Raw genomic sequence first — 25971 nt, forward strand, 5'->3', positions numbered from 1 at the left:
CACGGGCTGGAGCAGATGCAAGTGCAAGTGGTGGTGCAGGTGCCGAAGCCGCTGCTGCTGCCGGAGATGGTGCTCCTTTTAGAGCTGGTGCCGGTGTCGGAGTAGGTGCCGGTGTCGATGCCTGATCCTCCGGTAGATCAGACTGATCCGCTGACGCGGTCAGTGCCCAATCCTCAGCTGGATCAGCCTGAGCTGCTGCCGCTGTCAGTGCTAGAGCAACTGCCAGTGCTCGATCTGTGCGAGACAGCGGCGATCGTGTCTGGTCTTCTATGATCAGCTTTCTAACTTGACTAGGATCCATGACCGTGATCTAGTTTTTTTCTTCATTTCTTTTAAACGCGAGAAGGACTAATTGTGGCGCTTTTGTTAAACCAAACCGCAGTTCATCATAGGGATTCAGCTTGTACTCAGACAACAGACTGGTCCAATTTTTTCCAGTAATATAAGTGATGGACAGTGCCTTCGTTACTGACATGACATAAGAAGTGAAACCTGCAAAAATAGCCATCGTAGAGCAAACCAAACGGTTTATTCTGTGATGAATGTCACATGGCAAAACCTGCATCGTAAAATTGCAGGAAAAGAAAGAAAACATGACATTAAATCAATAAGATTTAGACATTAAATCAATAAGATTTACTTGATGTGACACGAGTGAATCCTTACCAGGAAATCACTATGTCGAAGTACTAAATAGAAGATTGATCGTCCAACTACGCGTGGCATGCAGGGGCCCCGCCTACTCCCACAAGCAGGCAGTCCAAAGGTCGTGACAAATCGTATGGACCGAACATCCATGGGACTGGAATCCTGGTGGGTGCGATAAACCCTGCAATGCATATAGATATTGGAGTGTAACCATAATTGATAAACCGTCCTCACAAAAAATATGATCTGGATACTTCAAAATATACAGACTGAATTGAGTGGACAGACATTAACATAGACATTAACATAGACCGTTCACACACCAAAAGCGGCAGTACTAATAAACAATACAGGGTTCACAAACACAAATCAAGTACTGAACAATAGTACTTACTACAGACAAGCAAAGTTGCACTAACTAAACTCTGCAGACTATTTCTTGCCACCGACCTACAGGATGAACCCCGCATAATTGACTAGGCCATGGACTTCGTGTGAGATGTCTACATGCACCATCACCATCTTGTCAACCTTGGAGAACCTAACAGAGTGGTCTTTCCACTCATAAACATGATGATGAAGACAGGCCGCATTAGATTTGTTGGGAAGCTTTACAAGAACCACACCCTTCGTAATCGAAGGCACAGCCAGGAAATTGTTGTGGTCAAGTACAGCCTCGAGAACACACCTGACAACAATGCAACAGGAAAACACTAGTTCAGGACACGTGGCGACATGGACACAACAGCTGGATAGTTCGGCAGTAGAACTCATCATCAGGTCTTCCAGTTCACACGGCATGACTTTGAGAACTTCATCTCCACCACGGACCTGGTTCTAATTCAAACAGAAACCATATTTTATTACTACCTCCGTTCAGAAATATAAGATGATTTTCGATATTATACTCCATATATGACTACATATACGCACAGAAATGAGTGAACAAAGACACTAGAACATGTCTTCAAAGGCATGAGAGCAGAGGGATTACATGCAATATCCATAACACAAGTTACTGAGGCAAATATACCCTCTTAAAAGGTAGCATTGATGTTCATAAAGTACTCCCTCCATCCCAAAATTCTTGTCTTAGATTTGTCTAGATACGGATGTATCAAGTCACATTTTAGTATTAGATACATCCGTATCTAGACAAATCTAAGACAAGAAATTTGGGACAGAAGGAGTAGTTGAAAGTAATCTATAAGAAATCAGTGTCAACCTCTCGCATGTTTTGGTCAAAAGAGAAATTTAGAACCGTCATTTGGCACACTAAAATCACATGCAAGATCACCCAGAAAGTTGTACTACCAGTACTAGTACTGCGTGTTAGATGAAAAAACACGATCAAGATCGAGAAAAAGATCGTCAACAAGAGACATTACCTGGACTTGCTTAATGAGGGATCCCGGAGAGGGGGGCTTGGACAAGGCGATGGCTTTGAGCTTGTCTGCGGTAGTCTCGGCGGGGTGCTTGCGCTTCTTCGTACCATGAGCCTCGACGGTTTTGGCCAGAGCCATAGACATCACGTCGGCCGGTGCTCCGGCGTCCATACAAGAGAGGAAGCTGAGAGAGAAGAGTGAAAGGAGGTACGAGATGAGGGAGAAGCGAAGCGAGTGGGGGTTTTCTTCAAGAGAGGAAGCTGAGAGAGAAGAGTGAAATGATGGTTGGTTTGTCCGTCCAACTTACTGCTGGAAAGGAGGGGGTTTTGTGATTTGACGGCTCATTGGGCATTACTGCGGCGGTTCGATCGGGGTAGTCTACCGTCACTCTACTACGGAGTAATTTAGTGCATGGCTAGTGGACCCAGGTGTTGGCTGTCCCACACGTCGGTGAAAGTGACTAATTTAGTGCATGGCTGGAGGAGGATCCGCACGGTAGAGCGTGTCCACTGTTTTCCTGAAGAAAAAAATGATTACAGCAAGCGTTTCCACTCTTACGACGGAGGAGTGCGAAACACGGCAGCCACTTGAACATACATAGTGCTCCTACTACTAGGCATGTGCAGTGGTTCATACGTCAGTACTACACAATCTTGTTGCTAGTGTAGTAAGATATGACGATAACAAATGATGTTGTGCGCATGTCAACTACTCCTATATGTAACATAGTACCGCTTTTTCGACTCTCCGGTCGAGAATGAATGGTGAGATCAATGTTAAGAGAACTAGGTCCATAGCGCACGGAGAGTACGGTGCTACAGTACTCCACGAAACATGAACCATATGAAGCACGAATAGTGTTAGGCAGGGTGTATGAAGGGTGCACGGGATGGGAGCAAAAGTTCCTTTCTCGACCCACTTTTGGGTGTTTGGCAGAGTGCATGAAGGATGCATGAGTCCACACTAGTAGGTTGACAAAAATACACGAAGAGGAAACAACTATATTGAGATGAGAATGCAACCAAACACACCCACATGCTTTGTGCTACAGTGACTGATCTGCACCGTCTGAGTTTGATCCAACGGTCATGTTGCGCCGAGACATGGACATGCCCATGCAGAGGGCGCCTAAACACCACCGAAGTCCCTCTGCTTCTCGAGGCGCACGACGTTGGTGATGCAGGGTGCAACCGCCCGCAGAGCCCGCTCCCGGTCGACGGGAGCCAGCTCGTCAAAGACGACGTCCAATGGCACGAATGGATTCCAGTGACGGAGCCCTGAAAGGATTCGCTCGGCAACGGCGACGGCAGCCCGCAACCCCTCCTTGTCCAGCTCAGCCCCCACCATCGCGCGGAGATGGCTCAGCTCATCGGAGATATAGGTGAAGAAGGAGACCAGGTCAGGAAGCCGCAGCTCGTTGAAGTCGACCAGGTGGTCGAACGGGTTTAGCCCGACGCCCGGCATCGTCGCGCTGGCATGACGGTAGGTATCGCGCAGCCGCAACACGTGTGTGGCAACTTGGTTCACCAAGTGGCTGAGGCGATCCTGGACCTCGTCACGATCGGCCCGCTCGCGCTCCAGCCGGCTCCCCTGACGGCCTATCGTATCTCCCGCTTTCTGCAGCAACGCTGCCGACGCCTCGAGCATCTTTGTGGTGGACGCCTGCCGCTTTTGAAGCTTTGTGAACTCCCGCACATAACGGAGGAGCATGGCACTCCTCTCCTCCTTGAGCTCACGGAGCTCCACGTCCTTGGTCCTGAGCTCTGCATCCTTGGCATGGAGCTCCTGTGTCAGGCGCGTCACCTCGGACTCCATGATCTGCTGCGCCGCCATGGCACCAGGTAGAAGAAATGGGGGGAGGAAGCAAAGGGGGCGAAACGGCTGAAAGGCAATGCAATCTACGGGAAGGCAGAGGGAGCGGGGAATCTTTTGGTTTTCACCACGGTAAAACACCAGTCGACGACTTCTCACATCAGGGAGCAGTGGGTTTTTACAGGCGGAGTCATCGTGACTAATTGCTGCCGCGCCTGCTCCTGTCAATCAAAAAATTAAAAATCCTGCCGCGCCTGCTCCCGTCAATCAAAAAATTAAAAATCATGCCGCACCCAAACACCAGAGCAACGCCGCGGTGGATATTTAAATTTACCTGCCGGCAAGTAGATAAAAAAAGGGGTGAAAAAACAAATGTGGCGGCGGCCTAGCTAATCGGTCGAACTAGCCCAACTAGCTAGCCACCGTGCTTCACTGATGTACTCGGCGGGAAAGGTGGTCTTTCATGATTTGACGACTCATTTACTTGCTTCGGCGCTACGACCGAGGAGGATCCAGAAAACGCGCGGTAGGGCATCCCACGTCAGGAAGAATATATGCGTGCACCACCCGGGAGGACCCCGAAACCGCGCAGTAGGGTGTGCCACATCTCGGCACGGAGGAAAAATGTGCGTGTAAAAATATACTGTATCAGATGTAGTACCTATGGTTCGACCTCGGGACCCAGCCAGTCGGGCGAAAACACCCCACTAGCCACACAACTTCATCATGCAAACGTGGCACGGAGGATAGATGTGGTTAGCTCCGTCTCGACCAGCCACAACGTCTCTTGTTCTAGGCGATTCTTCTATTTTCCAAGCTTTTTTAGTTGTAATAACACCACGGCAAGCTAGCGCCGCTCTTCGTGTGTGCCCATGCAAAGGTTAGACGATGGAGAGAAGAGAGATTGAGATCGCAGACCTGGGACCCACCAGTAAGTGAGACAACGGTCATGCACGTGTTGACGAGGCACTCCCTCTACTCTACTCAACGCAAGTACTGTATAAAATCAAGTTATGGGACAAAGCCAACAACCGTTTGTTTTTTCAGGCTATCAACTTACGCTTTGTAGTCCAGGTTGCCAGTTCGAATCTCGTCTTTCAGATTTGTTAGTTTTAGGTCCAAATTTGATTAATGGCCAAGTGGGACCCCCTTGTGTTGTTCCGATATTTCAGTGTAGGATGGTTTTTTTGAACAAACACTTTGCGCGGTTAGACAATTAACGGCACGAGTTACACGTATTTTGCAAGTTTACGAACAAAAATGACAGCGCCATAGAATATCACATCCACCCCGCAGCTTAGATACTATGGTGATACGAGCTTTTACACCGTTGGAAGTGAGATCCAATGGCTTGGGAGTAGTCTTTGTAATTATGCGCAATTTCCAAACTCTCCAAAGGTTTTTTTGCAAATAAAACATTCAAGCCTCGTGTGTGCCGCTGCATCTTCGATCCAATGGCTCCCCGGTGCTCATATTAGGTGCTCCCCGTAGCTTAATTACCCGCTATGGTGATATGAGCATCTAGGTCGTATGATCAGTGATCAGATGGCACATGCGTAGTACTTGTACTTTCTGCGCATTTCCCAAACTCTATCAGCCGTATATTGCAAAAACATTCAAACCTCCTACTGTGGGCCGTTAGATCTCAGTGAACTCGTATCACCATAGAATCTACGGTGCGGGAGCACCTCATACTCTCCCGTGCGAGAAAACATAAGGTGCTATCGCAGCTTGGATGCTACGGTGATACGAGCTTGGAGGTCGTTTGATCTGAGATCCAATGGCATCTGAGCAGTCTTTGTGCTTGTAAGCAGTGGCCGAACTCTTTTGGGGCTTTTCTGCAAAAAACCATTCGAACCACCGAGGAGGTGTTGGGTCACAAATCCAACGCCTCCGAAGAGCTTGTATCACCAAAGCATCTAAGGTGTGGTAGCACATGATATTCTTACATACAGGAGAATATGATGTCCTCCTTCATCTTAGATGCTACGATGATATGAGCTTAGAGGTTGTTGGATATGGGGTCAAAGGGCATCTAAGTAGTTTTTGTATAAATTGTGTGCAATTCTCAAACTCATCAAGGTTTCCTGCAAAAATATTAAGACACATCATGTGAGCTGCTATATCTCAGATCTACAAGCTCCAAGCAACTCGTATCGGCATATAGCATCTAAGGTATGGGGGCACATGATATTATCCCGGGGAGGAGGGATGGGGGTGCACAACCAATCGGTGGTTGGAGGGTGGGGACAAATATAATCTAAACAACCCTAAACAGAGCTCCACAATTTTATCTAAGGTCGAGGGGTTGACCCCCGACAATCATAGCTCCGCCTAAACACAACATTTGCATGTACTGTAGTACTAGACTAAATATTCATGTTTCAGTTTCATGTTCATTTTAAATATTGAAATGAGGACCATGGATGTCTTACATTTTACTCCCTTCGTTCCTAAATATTAGTCTTTTTAGAGGCTTCAAATGGACTGGCACATACGGATGTATATAGACATATTTTAGAGTCTAGATTCACTCATTTTGCTCCGTATGTAGTCACTTGTTGAACTCTCTAAAAGACTAATATTTAGGAATAGAAGGAGTATTTTTGAATTCATGTCATACATGCATGGTTTGGAAAAATAGATGCACTATACTTATTGGATTGTTGTTGTGTTCATGCGTGTGTGTCTCTGTGTGTGTGTGTGTGGTCATATGCTTGATACATACAAAGTTTTCTCACCTCCATATTGTTCATCTTTTAAATTTGAATTTGCATTGGAAAACTTACTAGGGATACCATGAAATGTGAAATCCACGTTGAGATCACTATATCACAAACTCACTCTAATTCAACAACTCGTCATAAATCAATTACCACATTGAGATTAGTATTTGCAAGGAAAATACGGGTATTGTAATACACATAGATTTGTTCGGCAATTTAAAAGGTTCCTTTCGTATTCTCGAATGGTAGGACCCAACAGCGTACCAGCCAGACCTTGGCTCGTGTTGATCCTAAAAAAACCCGGGCTCGTGTCCTTCGGTGGCGTGCATGGTACGCACATTAGGCAACCCCAACCAGTCGAGCCTCAGCGTTTCAAGTCGAAATATCTGGCGGCCAGAATTCCAGCCCTAGGAAATTCCCCTCATGTCCCCGGTCCATAATGACTACCGATGAACAACGGAGGGATGCTTTAGTAACTAGACAACGTTACCTACCGTGCCTTGCACGGTTCAATTCCCTCGGTCGCCGCTTGTCAAGGTCACCCGTCAACTGCATTGCCTAGTACTGCTACTGCACCAGGATGAGCACAGAATTGAGCCCGTTTGTTCGTGCCTAGTACTTGAGTTAATATATCAGGCAATGCACTGGTACGGAGGGATTATCCTTTTACTCTGCATATATATAACTTGTCTGAAGTCTAACTAAGCAAAATGTTTGACCAAATCCTTTCTTAAGAAATACAACAGGACAGATGTACGGCTTGAAAATTTATTGCATGATGCAGGTTATGATATTGTTTCGAATCCTGGATCTTAAATTTCAGAAAATCCAAAAGTGAGCATAAATTCTTGAAACTAAGCATGGTCACGTGATATGCCACAAATATTACTTCGTAAGTTTTTTCTTCAATTTGAGACAAGCTGCTTATGACAAGTTGCACAAATGAAGAGCCAAGGTATTTTGGAACAAAGACCTATCACGTTAAGGCGAACGCTTTCACTATTGAAACCGTGGGCGTTTACGTGCCGCCACGAGTCCCCGCTTCGCATCGGCAGGTGCCGTCCGAGCAAGCGTGTGAGTCGATGGGAGGCGTGCGAGCAGACCGCTGCGCCGGCTGTCAGGGAGGCGTGCGAGCAGACCGCTGTGCAGGCTCACCGGGAGGCGAGCCCTTTGACCAGGCTCCGCCGCCCACCGTCGTCCCAAGTGCTCCCACTTTTAATGTCGCCGGCGCCGCAGTTTAAAATCAACCCCGCACTACCCGGTATCGCTACAATCCTCTCTCTTCCTCTCCGATTCTCCTGTCGTCTACCTCCAACTAGCCTGACCTAAACGTACGCCATGCCGCATCACGATGGTCTGCCCTTAGTGTTCCAGTTTCCTAAGGAAGACACCCGGCCGGAGTCTCAAGAACATAAGGCGCTTTGGGACGAGCTTGAACTGGCCTTGCGGGAAGACGCCGCGCCTGTCCCCGCTCCCGTTCCGGCTCCCGTCGCCCCGACTGCGCCAGCGCCCATCCCCGTGGCATTGATGGGCTGGGAGCCGCACATTGTCGCCGAGCTTGATCCCACGGGGTTCCACGAGGTCCCCGCCGACTTTCACGCGCCCGTGCACCTGCCAGCGGATGCGCCTGCGCGTGCACTAATGCGCACGCCCATGCCGGTGCCCGTGCACCTGCCACCGCATGCGCCTGCGCGTGCACTTACGTGCGCGCCCGTGCCGGTGCCCGTGCACACGAATGTCTCCGCCGCGCCGTTGACAGCGCCTGTCCCCGCGCGGGTGCTAGTGCCCCCCTCAGCGGCATGGATGGCCGCCGTCGACCGCTTCCTTGCACCAACGCCAGTCGCCTCCTCCCGCCAGTTGACTCGCTCCGAATTCCAGAACATTTTGGCCTTCCTTGAAGTTAGGCCAACGTCCAGGAGTACGCCAACAACGGTGCAAGACGCCGCCGTCGCCGTCGGTCAGTGGCCCGACGACACATAGAGCACGGCAGAGGAGCCGCTTCCCGCCGCGAGACGCCGCCGCCGCCGCGTAATCTAAATTTGCCATGAAAAACGTTCGGATTGCCATGCTTAAAATCCAAACGTTTATCATTTCCGTTTATTTTATATTGATCATCGTATAATTTAATGTCGGAGTCAGACTGAACGAAATGTATGGTTTGATCGATTGAATTTTCTGCTAGAGCCGTATCAAATTAAATATAAAACGTCATCCAGCCACATGTATTCCTTGTCATCCAACGACCTAGACTGCTTCAATGTCGAGCGCTCAACACGTTTAGCGTGCAGTTAATTTCATGCCAAAAATAGTGCTAATCACATGACAACACGCAAATAATATCCTAGTAGTTAATATCCGCATGCACTTAATATACTTCCAAATTAACGTGCATTGCACGTACACACTGACTAGTGCTACTAGTACGTGAAACTGGTGCCGTGACTTGTGAACGCGTCTAGATATGGTCAACGGCAACATCGCCCGCGAGTTCTTCCTGTTTGCCCGTGTGTCTAAACGCGGAAGGGGAGGAGAGAGAGAGAGAGAGAGAGAGAGCACACATGGAACCCACCAGTAAGTGAAGGCGAATAGTACTAAAAATAATATTACATGTTATCCATTAATTAGGCTGTGGTAATATGAAAACATTATGTGAACAAAGGGGGTACAACAAACATTGCTATTCTACGTATGTTGCCTATTGACGTGCGGCTTGAAGGCCCGGTCGCATGTTCGATCCTCGTCCTTTATTTTTTAATTTGTATATGGGTCCAAATTTGTTTCATGACATGTGGGCCCCTCGGTGTGTAGTTTTTAGCACTTTAATTTGTGGGTCGAAATTTGTTCCATTCCAAGTGGACTATCGGTGTTTAGTTTTGTAGCTTATTTATAATAATTAAAGAGAACAACATAGTTTTTTCAATAATACCATGGTGCGATGTTGAAGGCGAGAAAGGACATGCGAGAGAGCGATGACCGAGCCAGAGGGAAATCAACTAGGGGAGTTGCGTGGGTTGCAACGGTGTTTGGAGTAGTTGTGGGCCGAATGCTACGAAAATATAATCTAAACCGACCGGAATAAATGCCTACACAAATTAATCCAAGGTTGGAGTGCCCCTCGCAATGTAAATAGCTCCGGCTTTGCGAGGGATGGGGAGGTATTAGCTTCAACGCGTGGAAGATACGGTGTGAGAAAGCGAGGTCAATCGAGAGACATATAGATAAAGAGACAAAGTGAGTGTGGTCCGACATTCATTGAACAAATATATATGCTCTGGAGAGATATTGTCTGATTGAGCTTTTTGGCAAGGGTGAGGGCTATAAGATAGTGCTTGAGAGATGATCTAGTCACAGACGTGTAGATATATTTTGTGCGTGGGAGCAAGCAAGGTCAACCGATCACATAGGGTCGTCGTGCGATCGAAAGAGTGAGACGGGTTGGAGAGAGTGACCTAGATAGACGATGTGCGTGAGAGAGTATACAATGTGAATAGGTCGAATTGGGCTCAAACATGGTGATATATCGTTTTTGTCCGAGAAAGAGCGAGGTCAACCGAGACATACGGAGAGAGAGAGATAGAGAGAGAGAGACAGATTGAGTGAGCGTGGCCCACCATGAGGTCGAAAGAGTGGCGGCGGCTTGGATGGACTGACCTAGATAGACAATCTGCGTCAGCGAGTATAGAGTGTGTCGATCGAGGCCCGAACAGGGAGATATATCATTTGTGTGTGAAAGAAAACGAGGTTAAACGAGACTCAGATGAAGAGAGCGAGATTGAGCGAGTGTGGCCCGCCGTGCGGAAGAAAGAGTGAGACAGTCTCGAGGGAGTGACCTAGATATACAACGTGCGTGCGTGCGCACGAGAGGTTGGGGGTCTAGATAGGCAATGCATGTATTTAGCGCGAGAGGGTGAGAGGGAGAGGGGAGAGAGAGAGCTCGGCATGGGGTGCAATGGCGGGTGTGTGAGGTAAATACATTTGGTAACAGAGTGGGAAAAGGGGTTGTGTTAGTTGAGAGACTTAGAGATCGAAACATGGAGGGAAAGAATGAACGTGTGTTGGAAACCGATAGCTTCCTAAGGTGGTTAGGAGAGGAAGATTGACCGATACAGGAAGTATGTAGCGTTTGTGCGGGGGGGGGGGGGGGGGGCTAAAAACAACATTTGAATGTACATAGTACGAGACTTAATATCGATGTTTCAATTTGGTGTACATTGTAAGATTTGAACCGAGGACCAGGCATACGGGTAATTATTTCGAATTCGTGCCATACTAAGTTTCGAAAAGTTGACATTGACTCAGTTTGTTGTGCTATTTTGTAGGTCATATGTTTGAATCCATCCAAAAGTTTTCTCACTACCATGGTGTTCATCATATACATATGAATTTGTATTAAAAAGTAGCATCGATACAGTGAAATGCGAAATCCACGTTAGAATTGGAGATCGCTACATGACACACACTCTAATTCAAATAACTAACGACGTGACACACACTCTAATTCAAATAACTAATTACGTGACACACACTCTAATCCACGTTAGCGTGGGTACCGTTTCGAATTTTTTTCAAATAACTCCTCATTAATTAATTTATAGTACTCCCTCTGTTCACTTTTATAAGACCTTGAAGACATTTCAGACAATGTGCAAAACAGTTCATTTTAAGTTGTCTGAAACGACTTACAAAAGTGAACGGATGGAGTATCTCGTTTCGAATGACTAATTATTGCAAGGAAAACACGGGCATGGTAATACATACAGATTCGTTTGCAAATGAAAGAAGATTCATTTGCATTCTCAAATGTAGGCGCACCAGGCAGACCAGGGTCGTGTCGGGGTGGACACTGCTTCGGTGCCTTAAAGGCAAATGCCTTTGGGTCACTGACATGTGGGCCAGCCACCTGTTGGGCCCACATGTCATGGACACAAAGGCAGGTGCCTTAAGGCACCGAAGCATAGTCCTGTCGGGGTGGTCGCGTGTGTCGGACGGACGCGTAGCACCCAGCCACCCACCCCCCTCCCCCCCAAAAAAAGGACGACGACAATATAAGTTCGCGCTTCCACGTTTCGGATTGAAATATCTGGCGGCCCCAATTCCAGCCCTGCAAAATCTCTCTTCTCCACCGTCCCCTTCCGCGCCCAGATTGCTCAAAATCCTAATTCGCCACCAACCCTCGAATCGCCCCTCGTCTCGTCTCTTTCCCCACCGTTCCCCACCTCTGTGCCGGACGGCAACGACGAAGACGACGGTCGCGCTTCACCACCGCACCGGAGCTACCTCATCTACGCCCTCGTCCACCGCACCGGGTGGTCCACCGACAACGTCGGCTACCGCAACCGACGTGCCTCACAGACACCGAGTTCCACTGCATCAGGTGCGCTTCACCGACGCCGTCTCCCAGCTCACCAGGGCTACTTCACCGAGCAGATCGTCGCACCTCCGCCCCCCGAGGCCGTTGGGGCTTCACCAACGGTCTCGTCCACCGCATCGTAGCGCTCCGCTGCCACTCAAGATCTGCATCTGTGCGCGGCCAGCCAACGCCAGCGCATCACCCTCAACGGCTCTGAAGTGACCCGCACTCTAGCTAGGCGAGCATGCCCAAACGCCGGCCCGAACTAGGTATCCACACATCACTCCCTTGTGCACTGTTCCGACGATGTTTGGATATCCTTTCACTGCTCTCTTAGCTTACACGCTTATGCAACTCTGACTTTAACTCTTATTTCTTCTGGAGATATCATCTGAAACAAGCAAATCCATTTTTTAGCGAAGCATGACGGCGCTACGGGATCTGGTACACATCCTGCACACCCGTATAACCTTGTAAGTATCTGTCCTCCGGTACAACATCAAGGTCGATTCCTCTTATTTGATCAACCATTCGCCGTGTCAAAAATGTAGAGGGGGATGCAAGGAGCACAAGGCCTGCACATCCAAGCAAGTGGTAACATGGACTTGTACATGGAACATCCCAAGCGCAAGCAGAGCTGCAGTGAGCCTGTACAACGAGCTAGCTTGAGTCCCTGCATTTCATTTAATTCATACTGGCATTCGTGTATGATTTGTGTGCAGTGGCTGATCCACGAATTCAAGTTACTAGGGGCAAACATTTAACTTAAAAAATACGAAGGCACTTGCACTCCGGAAATCAACATAACTTGAGAAATGTGAAGCTACATGCACTTTGAAAACCAGCTAATGATCGAAAGTAGATCAGATTATAAACACGAAATGATGCAAGCACCAAAAAACACAAAATGCAACATGGTGTACAAGGACTACAAACATGGTCTGTACCTGCTTGAATTATTCGTTCTCTGGCTGAAACTATCGAAGTGTAATTGCACGTATAACCAGTGCGCAAAATGCATATCAATATATCTATCCTGCACAAGTATGCCAATAGTTTCAAACAACAGATTAGAAAAGTATTTATGCTATGTTGTCATGATACGGGGACTTTCTAATAGATGGCCTCGACGTTTCCTCAAGCTATGAAAATGCACTATAGTTTGCTTGTCATCAATGCCTGCAAATCTCTGTCTCTCTCAACATAGTAGATCATCATTAGACACTAAATCCTTCAATGAGCTTGCAAAATGCTTGCATTAGATCCCTCATTAGACACTATATGTTCATCACCAGGAGCATGTAAAATGTTTGCATCAAATCCTTCATTAGCAGTCTGTTCATTAGACACTTCAGGCTCAAGAACAACATGAGCTTGTATGTTTGCACCGGAAACTTGATTAGATACATCAGATTCAGTCAGTTCAGTATTGATTGGGGGAGTTATAAAATAAGTAGAAATTGGTTTCATTTTCTCATAGATTCCCTACATACAAGCAGTTTTACAACACCGTCAGGTTTAACTATTGGCCAGAAATTGAAGAGTTGAATTAGATATAATCAGGGATGTGATGTACCTGCTCGTTGCGCATGCTACTCTTGCAAGCTGCGACTGTCCGTTTGCGCAAGCTCGATGCCAAGCCCGTGCTGCCGCCGCTGCCTCCCACGCAGGCTACACCTAGGGTTGGATCTTCATATTCTTGTCCTTCCGTTTGCTTGAAGCCCGGCGACCGCCCTCCAATGAGGGCGCGAGGAAGTGCTGTGTCGGTCTGTCCAGCGGCGGCTAGGTTAGGAGCGAACCAGACTGGAGGCTGGAGCGAATGAATTGGGATTTTTCCTGCTGTCGATCGATATGGGAGGCGCTCGTTTGGGCCGCGAGCCTGCTATAGGGCCTACCTTGCACTTATGTTATTGGCCCATCCAAATTGAAACATTTTTCTTCATTTTTTACATTGCCTGCTCGTGCGTTGGGACGAACAAAACTAGCGTGGGCCAACCTGGACGACTCAAACTAGGTGCACACTTTCCAGCCACCTGAGGCGGCCGCCCATACCAGCCCCTATGGTGGCGTCGCCCCTTTTTGCGTGTATGATTGGATAGTGAAAAATATTCCAGTGGCGCTTTTGATTTACCCACAGAATGGTTGAATTGCTTGTTTCTATGAACTGAGTTCGCCAATAATGTGAAGGATGCCAGTCTTTTCATCCTATTGTAGATTGCTTAGATCTCGATATGCCAAAAGTAATCGCATGAAATATACAGTAAAAGCCAGTGTGATGTGTTTGGCTACAACTAGTCTGACTACACGTCCTCATATAACATATCAAGGACGCACCATCTTACCAGATTAACCATTCGACTTACCCATGCAGTGTGGGAAGAAAGAAGTATTGGGACTGCGTATCCAAGCAATTGATGCCATGGACTCCTTCGTACAACCTTGTAAGCGAAAAAGAAGTTGCAGTGTGCCTGTACAAAGAACTAGCGTAAGTTCAGTTACCTGCTTCTCGGAATTTTAGTTAGCCACTTATTGCAAAATTGTTCAATTACGTTGCTTGGCTTAATTTAGTTTGCTACTGATTACCTAATGGCACAACCTGTTAATCATATTGTAGACTGGGCCTATCTATGTGTTTGATACTTACTGTTAAGAATTACCTGTTTGCCTTAACTTAAATTTCTACTTGTTTGCTTAACTGCTTTGCTGCTGCAACAGCGGGTTACAATGATGTTAATAACTACTTTTCAGCATCCAATTGAAACTCTTTAATTCCTTGTTTGTTTAACTGGTTTGCTGTTTTAACTCCCAGTTGAGATGTTTTGCTAACTTCAACTTTTCTGAATCCAATCGGAACTTTAATGGCAAAACAGGTTAGCCCAAGATCAAAGAGCGAGGTCCCCATGGACGTTGCATCATCCCACAGCAGTGGCACCGGCCCCATCGTGCATTATGAATTGCCAACTGCTGATTCTCTAGAGGCTAAACTAGTGGTAGAAAGAGATTCTGCTTCTGCACTTAGAGATGAAGTTGACATGTTGAGGAAGCAAACAGCACAATCACAAGCAGTACTCAAGACAACCATTAAATATTTGGTGGATTTCAAAACGAAGCAAGCTGAGACTGACCAGATTGTTAAGGTCCTGAAGGAAAAAAGGAAATTAAATTCCTACTTGGTAAATCATAGGTGAAATGTTCTTTCCATAGTTGAATAACCTTTGTGTTGTCTGTTCATGTAATCAATCAAACCATTTGTTTTAGAGATCATGTAATAATTGTTTTTTTTTGTTTTTTGGTTTGTAATTTTATTTGAGCACAAGTCTGTATTAATTGATAAGACTCGGAGACATTTCATTTGGATTGCTGTGCCAGACCTACAAATATGCCAATCGGGCTGAATGTGCATTCAGCAATAGTAGTAGTATAGATGGACCATAAGTGGCACGCATCGGAAAGGGCCAAGATGCTGGCTAAAAAAAGGATGCTGTTGTAGCAAAAAAAAGTACAGCGGCCTGGCTTATGTATGTTAGTTGATATTATTGATCCATATACTCTATAAGTGTTTATATGTCTGTTAGTTCTGTACATTCTTGGTTGATTGACTCGGTATTTGGATCTTGATACATCGCTTGTGTACATATCTAAATGGGAGTACACATTATGCTGCGTGTGACATTTGAGTTGGACATGAAGTGTTCCAAATATTCGAATTCACCTTAAACTGGATTCTAGTTTCTGAATTTGAGTATCGGCATTTGTAAACCGTATTCATATATGATAGTGGAATACATCTTTGTCGTCCTTTTGAAGATATATAAAAACACATAGAATGATTTATAAAGATTCATATAGGAATACAAAATGGATTCGAATTTAGTTGCCAGGGTAAACGTGGATGCTTATTGTCCCAAAATTTGAAAGAAGCAGCAAAATGTCCACTCCCACGTCGGCTGCCCGAAGCCAAGTGTTTGGGAAATGGAAATTACTGTCTACCCATTACACGGACAATCCATCGGCCCGATTTCCACTGCTCTAAATAGGGGTAGGTTAGTAACTTCAATTAGACGTGACACGACCGCCTCTAAGCCCATTCCGACACGGTGGGCGTCAAACATGCGCGGCAAAACTCATTTGATTCAAGCTCGTCCGAAAGACCTCTGTTTCTCCCTCCATTCCCCATTCATACACGGTGGGCGGCAAAACAAACTCGACTCGGCCGAAATCGATGTAGGCAAATATTTTCAATAGGGGCAGGTTTGTAACTTCACTCAGACGTGACACAACCGCCCTACCTGCCAGCCCCGTTCATACACCGTGGGTGCCAACCACCCTCTCCTCGCCCGAAATCGCTCTGGGAAAATATTGGCGAGATGCGAGATTATCGTTCTATCCCCAACCGACGAGACGTCCAAATTTTAAAAGGGGGCTAAGTTCGTAACTTTCCCATATTTCAGACAGGCGCGTCCCAAAAACATGGTTCCCCGTACCTCTCCCTCCATTTTCCCATTCATACACCGTCCGCGCTAGAACACCCCATCCCCACACCAGCCTCCGTCCGCCACCCCATCCATCGCCGCCGCCCTCCACCACATCCATCGCCACCGTCCTCCACCATGCCGGAGCGCCTACCAAGACCGCGTCGTCCACTGCTAGAGATGGACGTTTCTCATCCACGGCGACGGACCAATAGCCTTGCATCGCATCCTCTCTCTTCATCGGCGCCATCGTCCTCTTTGCCGGGGCCGCTCACACGACCTTCTCTTCCACCGCAACAGGACTTATCCCCCGATGCACCCGTCTACTGTCGCAGATCTGCTTCAACGCCACCGACAGCCATCGCACCCCCGATGCCTACACGGCGCCGCAAGAGAGGTGGTACTTCATATCTCCTCAACTTTTTGATCTCAACCAGAAAATAGATCTTAACTTGGTTACTCTACTTTCTTTTCAGCTCTTAGAATTTAGTTCTTAGTTCGAAGCAAACAATAGATGCTAAATATCATTTCTCCGGTTTGCAACTTCAAATCTGCCATGGCACAGCCATAATACGGTTTAATTGATCATGCTTAGGGTTTAATTGATCATGTTGGTTCCGTGGTGGTTTCTTTAATAGAAATCGGAGGGGAAACCCTCTTTTGCTAAAAAAATATGCTTAGAGTTTCCCCCTTTTATGATCACTATACGATCAGAATATGTGCTTCGTGTCATAATAACACTGCTCCACCCATCAAGCTAAACAAGCTTAGTTGTTCAAATAGAATCTGAAATTATTAAAACAGAGTTGTTTAATCGGTCAGCTAAATGTTCCTAAATTAGTTTCAAAAATGCATGTTCGCCGCTCGGGTGTGTATCTCTACAGGGTGCCCACGGTGCGCCGGCCCACCCTGGGATTTTGGGTCGTCCCAGGCCCCGATTCCCCTCTGTTCTGCTGCGCGCTTCCGATCTCTACTCGCCCCCAGCCGCCTGCCTCATCGGCAACTTGCCGTCCCCGGATGGCATGACTCTAGGAGGAGACGCCGGACTAACAGGAGGCCAGGAGCCGCTCGCCCAACAGCGTCACCGCTGCCCGGGCGCGCCGCCGTGCCTACCTTCCCAGTCCGTTCAGGGCTCAGGCATGCAGCACCCACCAAGCCAACCCGATTTATCCTGAGATACGTCCTCAACACTCAGCAACCACTCCTCATCACCCATTTTCTAATTGATTCATTACTCATTAGGCAGGACTGTCATTAGGGTTTGTTGTGTGCTCAATGCTACCTACACTTAATGGTTCAGATGTATTTCGGTAATCTTTAGTACCTCTAAAGTTCACAGGGTTTTGAAAATTCCGGCCCTCGAAACAGAAACTAGTTATTTTGGATTGTTGGTCGTAGTGACATTGACCCAGATTACTACTGCAAGCCAGGTTTGTTGACAATTTTACTTGTCTTTCTTACTCATTCGATATAATATCCAATTATTCACGCCGATTAGTTGCAAACAATAAGTGCTAGACAAACTTCTTCATTCAGATTTTGGACGGTCTCTTACTACAGTTACAATTCTGCATACTTGTCCTAGTAAGCTCACAAGTAAATGATTGATTCACTACATCTATGCTTGCCTTGTCATATTCGTTGTCAATATTCTTTTAGGGTGGACCACCCTGTTTCTAAATACTGGAACCGTAGACATCAGTGAATAGTATTTCTCTATGTGATCTCTTCCATCATGTGTGGGTAACGAACACTGCATTGTATAGAAAGAAAGTGTCATTTCCAGCTTTTACATAGGTTTCGATCTTTTACATGGAATACAATCTGCCTACTTGCTTTGTGTCGCACTACCAACACTCCACCCTTGAAGCTAAACATTACACCACTCATAATTGCTTAGTTTATTTGTTTAAATACGAATTTCATATGATTCTAATGTTCCTACTTTAGTTTTGAAATGTGTGCCTGCCTGTTATAGAGACATAAGGGGTTTGTATTTCTGTGTGTGGTCTGGTCAGCACGGTTGGGGAGGTGAACTTTGCATATGCAGGGGGTTTATAGGGAGACACTCTCCGAGTTGAATCCGCAATGCATTCCATAGATAATCTGACTACTTTTTATGTATTCATGAATCTCAGATTCTGAATAGCATCATAATGATTATGAGCTTGCGCGCATGAAAATAATAAAGCAGAACAATGCCATGGTTGTCAAACTTGGCATTAAGGGACTGAAATCAAGTCTGGATGCAATGCAATGCAAACACTCTCCACCTATAGATTCATGCTCAGAATATGATCCTAACAGTGATTCTGAGCTAGAGGGAGACCTAAGGCAATGTAGCTCCCTAGTGGAGGAGTTAGAGGAAGATGCCCTATCTTATTCACCCATCAAGGTACTTGCTCTAACTTTCCAAGGTTACATTGCTCGCACATATCTTGCAACTGATGCTTTGCATTGCTTCTACTTTGTTGAACTGCCATTAGCTTAGTTTACACATCGTGTATGTGAATACGCCCTGCCTATCCATTTTCAGTACATATTCCATCTGTCATCATACCATATTTATCCATTTAAATGCTGTTCTTGTGTATCAGACGTTCAAAAGGAAGAGGGTGATTGCTGATCGTGGAGGAGCACAAGCAAAGTATTTGCAAAAGGTAGTGGCACCTGATAAATCAAATAGCCCATTAGGTGTAGTTGCAATATCACCTGACCCACAAAATACCCCAACTCTAGCAGACTCTAGCCCTACTACACTGGTCATTTCTGATGCCCCAACTCAGCAGACCCTAACTGCAGCAAACAGTATGATTATGCCAGTTGACATAGCACCAGCTGTACGACGCAAAACCCCCATTCCAGCAAAGAGTACACCAAATCCAGTTGCCAAATCCCTTTTCGAACCAGAGAGAGCCCCAATTGCAGCAGATAGGACCCCTGTTCCATTTCTTCCCAGTTTAGAAGACGAAGCTTATGTTGTTGTTAGGAACTTTGCGCATCTTTCCTTCATGGAAAGATTATACCGCAGACACAGAACAATTTCCAGTCTTCCTCCGCAACTTACGCGTAAGTAATGTACTAATGTTATTCATGGTCATTACTGCATATATTTCTGCTGACAGAAGACACAAGATTTCATTCTTTTAAATAGGCGAGGAGCAAACTGGATTGTGATGACGAGCAAGGGTTGGTTGCGCTTTTCAAGCACTTGTTGATGAAGTATCGTTCCTACCTGAGGCAAGCGCACTTCGATGGCAAGCCTCTGAATGAAATTTCTGTAAAGTCTCCGGTGCTACATTTATCCGACGGTGACTGGAATAATCTTGTTACACATTGGTCTCGGCTGCAGCGTAAGGTACTGTCTATGATATCACATCACAATTTGAACTACATTTCTGCATTTGCCTTAATGTCTCACTTGTACGAAAACTGTTAGCAGAAGAACATTCGTTCTCAAGGGACCACAGAATCTCCCAACTATACTGCACACTGCATTGCTCTTGTGAGTACCTCTTGCCCTGTATGACCATACTTACTTTCATAGCTGTTTGATTATGTAGCATCACTGCACATGTTAGCCTCGTAATCGTCCATTTGGTGGACATTATAAGATCCGTATGGACTCTTACATAAATTTAGAATCAACCCAATGCTTTTGAAGAGGTTTAGCTCTGCAGTCCTCTTGTAAGGACTGAACGTGGTCTATCACTGTACTTACATTAACAGCTACTCCCTCCATCCCATAATATAAGAACGTTTTGTACAGTACACCAGTGTTCAAAACACTCTTGTATTATGGGAAGAGGGATTGGTTTATTTTGTAGCATTCTGCATCTTATCTCCCTCGCCCACCATTTACTAAAAAAGATCAGATCTATATTTAATCTTACCAACAAGTAGAATACACAGACAATGCCAGTGCAGAAGTGTAGCCCATTGCTCTTGTCAGTACATTTTGTCCTGTAACACTTGTACTTCCAGGGATTGGTAGTTGATTATGTAGCATCAATCTGCATCTTATCTTCATTATCCTCTATCCCTTCCAGTATTATCATATCTATAATTACTCTCTACAAAATGTAGAGTACAGGCAATGCTTATGAAGAAGATTCTGTGCTGAAATTCTTGAGTTATCCTTCCCTTGACATGGAGAAGGGCATTATAAAGCCGGTGTTAACTGTTAATGTAAGTCAGTCCTTCTAAAGCCTTTATCCTCAACTGCTGTTTAATTTGCTCATACTCCCTATCGTTTACTGCTGTTTAGTTTGCTGTTTCTACCAAAATGCATGTTCGTAAGAACCGTAAGTTCTAAGTTTTACTTGTAAAACCAAATTCCTTATTCATACCATGCACATTACTTAATACTCCCTATATGTATGCTTGTTTTTGTGGATCTATAATCCAGTGTGTGGTGAAGCAGCCCACGTTTGCACCTTGTCATCTCCTGTTTTATCTTACTGATGTGGCTGATGATATGAACAACATGCCATGCACATTATCCAAAATAGATACAATAATTTTCTTTGCCCTTCATCTATGCTTGTTATGTTGACATGGTAATCCAGTAGTGTGGTGAAGCTCCCCGCATTATGAACAATGCCAAATTATGCTATTGATATTTTGAACTTACTCTTTATTTTCCAATTTGAAATTGGATAGAATTGACAGAACAGTTATCATCTTTGTTTATACACGTGCAAAACCTGTCATCTCTCTGCTTTGTTTCAGGGTGATATGCCTGTTGGCATGCACAAGTCTGCTGAAGGTTGTGAGACAAACCCAACATATATTGCAGCAAAGAAGGCAAAACATCTTGAAGATAGCGAGACAACCCCAAAGTCTTGTCTTGATGCAGTGTTCAAGTTACTTGAGACTAACAGTCAGACAAGCTCATAGAATTCGTTGTCTGAATCAGTTCGACTTCTTCAGTCCCAAGTTCTAGCAGAAAGGCATTCTGCAACTCAACTTCGACTTGAAGTCCTATCTCTAAGAAAGATTGCGGAGAACACCAATGAGAACCTCATCGCTAAACAGCTACACCTGGAAGCTATGACCGACATGCTAGGCCGGTCTCACAGCCTTGCTCAGCAGCTTGTGCAGCAGTTCCCCCGCAAGGCTAACCTTTCTTGAACTGTCTTGGAAGTGGTCTCGGTTCAGTATTATTTTGTTACGCTGCAATGGTGCCTAGTTTTTGTAATCTGCTTCTTTGTTGCGCTTTATGATCACTGGTGGCGAACGTCGATGCCCAGTGGATGTAATATACCTTAAATCCTTTATTGTATAGTGTAGGTTTATTCTTAGTTACTATGCCGTAATTTCTTTATTGTATAGAGTAGGTTTGTTCTTAATTCCTACTAGTTACTGCCATCATTCGCTATCTGAAAAAAAATCAGATGTAGTCGACCGGACCGAAACATTCGACTCTAACGGGCCAGGTTTTTAGCGGGCCACAATTGGGCCGGCCTGCGTCTTTCTTGGGCCCGAATGATTGGGGCCTTCACACATTGCGCCAGGCCCAAACTTACACCGGCCTATATTTTAGTTGGGCCTTTTGTCGACCCAGCGCTTAGTTTGGCCCAGGTAGCGTTGGGCCATTAACAGGCTGAATATTGTACTGGCATGTTACGGCCGAGATGAAACCACGGGCCTTTAGCACGCCAAAATGCAAGTTGGGCCTCAATTTTCACTAGTCGTCGACGGGCCTTCAGCAGGCCGAAATGTAGACCGGGCCGTTTTGGGCCCAGTTAGCTCACGGGCCGTTACCAGGCCGAAACATATCTCGGGCCTTAGTTGGCCCACTGATATCATGGGCCTTTAAGAGGCCGAAAGCTTAGCACAGGCATCAACGGGCCGAATTACGCGACAGGCCTTTAACAGGCCCAAAGTCACGTTGGGCTTAACTGTTGCCACCTTTAGCACGGGCCGTTAGTGGGCCCGATGTCCCGTCGGACCATATATGGCCCATGGGCAGCACGGGCCATTCCCAGGCCGAAAGTCACACCGGGCTGAAATGGGCCCATGTCTACATCAGGCCTCTAACAGGCCGAAAGTCACTGGGCTATAGTTGGGCCCAAATATTCGGCGAACAATTAACGGGCCAGATCTGGCTTCGGGCCGCAAATGGGCCCAAATATTGGATGAACAATTAACAGGCCAGATCTGGCTTCGGGCCGTAAATGGGCCCAAATATTGGGCGAACAATTAACGGGCCAGATCTGGCTTCGGGCCGTAAATGGGCCTTTATTAAGCAGGCCGTTATTGGGCTGGCCCACTAGTACCTGATTAAGTTCCACGGGCCTTTGACTGGGCCAGCCTTTTTAACCTATATGGGCCTCTGTTGGGCCCAGCCACATGTCGACGTATCATAGGCATGTCTTCTCCAATGGACGGGCGACATCTGGCCCACTGACGAGCTGACAGGTGTTCCCTTCGGCCAATCAGAATTTTACACGTGGAAATTTCCCATTGGTCAGGGCTATTAACGGGTTATCGGATCCAAAATCCGACCCGATAGCTTACCGGCGTTCCGTTATGGTGGATGCCACGTGTCGGTCACCCTTGACGAAAGCACTTCTGTGACGCGCGATTTATCGTCATGGAAGTGGACACTTCCATGATGATAATTTTGGTAATGTCATGGAACACTTCTACGACAGCACAGGTATGACTATCTTGATTCTGTCATAAATTTGTCATGGATGTACATGCATGACAAAAAACGTGACCTACTGTGACAAACACGTATCATCACGGAAGTGTATTTTTTTGTAGTGCTTAAATTTGGGACCTACTGCGGGTCGGGGGTAGGATGGTAATCCCAGGTGTCCCAAATAGTGGGCGGGAGCGATTTCGGCCGCGCGCATGTGTGCTTAGGCGGCCATTGTGTATGAATGTTTTTCGGATGCGGTTGCGTGGTGTCTAGATGAAGCTACAAACCTACCCCGGTTTAGACCTTTGGACGTCGGGCCGGTAGGTTTCACGGGTCAGAGTTATTAGAAAAGTAATTTCCTTGTACTACCAAACATTGGTCTCACGTGGTATCGGGCGAGTAGAGGATCTTTTGGCGCTTCGTTCGAAATTTTTGAAACACAAGCATTCACGTTGAGAGTACTCTTGAACTATGAGGATTGACCTAAATAGACAACGTTATATTTGACCTTGTATGTTTGAAAACCTCATTAAATTATCCGCTTCTTTTTGAAATTTTGACACTTGAAAATCCTATAACTACGATTATTTTGGAATGGAGGAGCTAGATTTGAATCTATTTTGTACACGACTACATATGCTATTATGTACAAAATCAGAGCAAAGATTGGTGCCCCCATAATTTAGGTATGGTTTACAAATGCCATGATATCAAATTCAAATAATTGAATGGACTTCATGTTGAATTCGATTTTTTTAAACCACCTTAAGTTGAATTCAAATGTATGCTAGTTCAGAGGTAGCTATTTATAATGTCCATTGTGTAACTTTCGTATGTATAATGTGCTTTACACACACAATATGAACTATACTCACGTTTATATTCGATTGCTAAAGCGATGCATTGTCTGGAGTTCAAAATACTAACTATGTGGATCAATTGTGTCGAATAATAACATAGACATGCTCAAATTCGATAATCTGGATGCCTGATGGATCAATGACCGCTCCTTACGCGAATTGCAAATATCATGATCCTATCCTAATATTTGGATACAATTTATATCTTTAATCAATGTGTAGAGCAGTCTTTTACGTGTAGTTTCACTCTCCATCGGTGGTCTCTCACACATGCTCACACACTCTCTCCCGAGGTGTCTTTCTCACACACATGCTCTAGATATAACCCTCCCTCCCTCTCGTAACCATTTACAACTATTTTCACTAACCTTTATCGCAAGCACTCTTCCTCTCGCAAACATACACACGCACAATCCTCATCGACCCTTTCTATATTAATGGACATGCCTACGTGTCTCATGTACGCACATTATCTTTACGCCTGTCTCTCACGCATTGTCTCACACCTCTCTTCCTAATCGACGAGTACGATTCTAGCAGAGCATTTTGTAGGCTGCCCCTTAAAGTTAGGTTGGATGAATAGTAATATCAGAGATAAAGGGGTTACCTTAGTCCGACAAGCTAGGGTTACAAATCCTAGCCGGCTTTGTCAGTGGACACAGAGTCCTTCACAATTCTGCTATCTTTGTCTTGTACGACTAGTCATCCATGGGTCTTCCTAAATGCCTCACGGGCCGACCAATGTGGCGCAGGACGAAACCGAATGAAGGGCCTCACCTCGACCCACCGGACCTCACGCGGTGACACACCCTCTGCCCCCATGTCTCATTATCTTCTCACACCCACACATACCAACACAAACACCACACACACAGAAAATTTCTCCTGGTGCCTCTATTCCCTCCCCCCTTGCATATACACACTCAAGGGAATGGAATCTCTTGTCGTGACGTCATATTCGTCTCTCTCTCTCTAGACCACTCTCATTTCTCGTGCTATCTCTCCCACGCCCCCCCCCGTCGGCCCCTCTATCCATGCATCTCTTGAATACGTAATACACACACATACCTCTCTAGGCCTCGCCAAATGCATCAACTACACATTCACACATGTTACATCACGTACCCCATTGATCAAAAAAGCCCTCTCTTCACGTTTATTTCGCATACAACATTCCTTTTGAATAAAGTGTGGCCAAAAAATTATTTTAGAGTTTCTACATATATACAACATTACAAAGTTATATGGAGGAGTACGAACGCTAATTTGCATTGCATGGTGCCCACAATGATATTTATTCCGCGCTGTGAATTTGTATATTTTTATACTCCCTCCGTTCCTAAATATTTGTCTTTCTAGAGGTTTCAAATGGTTACCACATACAGATGTATATAGACATATTTTAGAGTGTAGATTCACTCATTTTGCTCCGTATGTAGTCACTTGTTGGAATCTCTAGAAAGACAAGTATTTAGGAACGGAGGGAGTACTATATACAAAGTTACATAATAAAGAGAAACGAAGAGCATCTCTCTCTCCATCGCATACCCCCCCTGTACGCCCCTTTCACGTATGCACACAAAACTATCTCCAGGTCCTCTAAAAGTAAGCCCCCAGAAAATTCACGCATGTTTCATCTTTCTCTCGCGATATATGCAATGACGATCATTGTATTTGAAGCGAAAGCACGATACGTACATTGGACTTCAGAATCCACTCATTACGGTCACCATTTACGTTTAGTGGTTATTATACAGTCACGGGCTCACCGTACAACTCTGTATTTGCTCATGACATTAGTTGACCAGTTAAACGCTGTTGGGGAACGTAGCAGAAATTCAAAATTTTCTACGCATCACCAAGATCAATCTATGGAGTAATCTAGCAACGAGGGGAAGGGGAGTGCATCTACATACCATTGTAGATCGCTAAGCGGAAGCGTTGCAAGAACGCGGATGAAGGAGTCGTACTCGTAGCGATTCAGATCGTGGATGATTCCGATCTAAGCGCCGAACCACGGCGCCTCCGCGTTCAACACACGTGCAGCCCGGTGACGTCTCCCACGC

This window comes from Aegilops tauschii, chromosome 2, assembly GCF_002575655.3.
Source record: "Aegilops tauschii subsp. strangulata cultivar AL8/78 chromosome 2, Aet v6.0, whole genome shotgun sequence".
NCBI lineage: Eukaryota > Viridiplantae > Streptophyta > Magnoliopsida > Poales > Poaceae > Aegilops > Aegilops tauschii.